Source organism: Lactuca saligna, chromosome 7 (assembly GCF_052625555.1).
Source record: "Lactuca saligna cultivar CGN05327 chromosome 7, ASM5262555v1, whole genome shotgun sequence".
NCBI lineage: Eukaryota > Viridiplantae > Streptophyta > Magnoliopsida > Asterales > Asteraceae > Lactuca > Lactuca saligna.
Genome location: NC_136423.1, coordinates 90,760,535 through 90,762,285, shown reverse-complemented (window position 1 = coordinate 90,762,285; position 1,751 = coordinate 90,760,535). Strand labels below are relative to the sequence as shown.

The 1,751-nt window shown below is 43.8% G+C and overlaps 1 pseudogene; it reads left to right on the top strand.

Moving 5' to 3' along the window:
- Window positions 1–342: 342 nt before the first annotated feature.
- On the top strand, window positions 343–461 carry LOC145007718 (5S ribosomal RNA; annotated as a pseudogene).
- Window positions 462–1,751: the final 1,290 nt, after the last annotated feature.

Genomic DNA, 1,751 nt, shown 5'->3' with positions numbered 1-1,751 from the left:
GACATTATCATACAACTGGAGTAAATTTGACCCTCGCAATATCAGTCTCATGCGCACATCTTTTTCTCCGAAATCGTCTTACTAGCGAAGCTGTCAGTCCAGAACACCGAAGTACCACTCATACAGACGGAGAACTGCCCAAGACTACGAGTGAACGCATCTTCATGCGAACAAACATAGGACCCAATACGACTCCTATAAACCGATCACCCTACCGTCCACACCAATGGAGATACAAGAACTGTTCGAACAGCTTAACGACTACTCAACAATATAATTATAAGACCAAGCTCCTCACCATTGAGAGCTCCAGTCTTATTCTTTAAGAAGACAGAATCCAACGGGTGCGATCATACCAGCACTAATGCACCGGATCCCATCAGAACTCCGCAGTTAAGCATGCTTGGGTGAAGGTGATACTAGGATGGGTAATACCCTGGGAAGTCCTCATGGTACATACCTCAACAGGACTTCCATTAGAAATCATTACCTTCTGCCACACATAAATGAATTGGTTGACCCACCACAAAGAGCGACGTACCTTTCGGAAATGAACCTAAGATCCGAATATCACCAGTTACGAGTGTTAGTGAAGGGTGTCCCGAGGACAATTTTCCAAACTCGATGCGGACAATACGAGTCCGTAGTGATACCCCTCGAATAGGACCAATACGCCCATGGTATTCATAAACTTAATGAATAGGGTACGCCATTCTTACTTGGATCAGTTCGTCATTGTCTTTTTGGAAATGACTTACTTATCTACCCTCGTAGTAAGCAGGAAATCATAAAGAGCATCTACAACAAACCCTAGAAACATTTCAATCAGAGAGGCTTTACGCGAAGTTCTCTAAATGCGAGTTTTAGATTTGAAGAGTTAAATTCCTAATACACATTACCACTAATGTGGGAATTCTTGAGGACCCTATCGAAAATCAAAACCGCTGAGAATTTGTCAACACCAAGGATGCCGACAAAAATTCACCAAATTCTAGGTCTCGCTGACCTACTATCGAGAGTTCATGCAGAACTCCTCGCGAATTACGGAACCTCTTATGACTTTGACTTAGAAGGGAGTGGCCCTTGACTAGGAAGACAAGAAAGAGGAAGAAAACCTTGGAATTTCAAGTGAGATACCAAATCCTTTTGGAAATCTCACACTGGGAAGGCTTGATACGCTTCGGAAAGCGTGGTAAGCCAAATCCAGAATAGTTAGGACCCCCAAGATTCTTGCCCGAAACGGTCCTATAACTCACAAGCCCAACCTACACAATGAATGCAGTGACGTACATTTTACCCTTCACATCTCGAACTTGAAACCGTATCTTTCTGTTAGGTATCTCGTAAGTCCACTCGACGAGTTCGAGATCAACGAAATCCTCGCCTTCGTGGAAGAACCATAGTGACCCTCGACCGAGTGGTCAAACGGACGAGGGATACGCCGTCGCCCATTGGTGAAGGTTCGTTGGGATACCAACCGAGGACCCAAATTCTCTTATGAGCGCGACAACCAATCGATTAGGAAGTTTCCCCCATCTCCTTGCTCGATTATTCATGCCTACTCCTTTACCTAAATTCTAATTTCGGGATGAAATTACCTCAAACGGGGGGATGATGTGACAACCTGAAATTTCCATTATGTACAACATACCAAGTAAATAGAAAGTCAAACTCATTCCTGCTATAATTCAGCACAATTTAGAGTCCGTTTGAGAGTTATGAGCCTTGTACACTTAAGGAAGAAGTGTCGG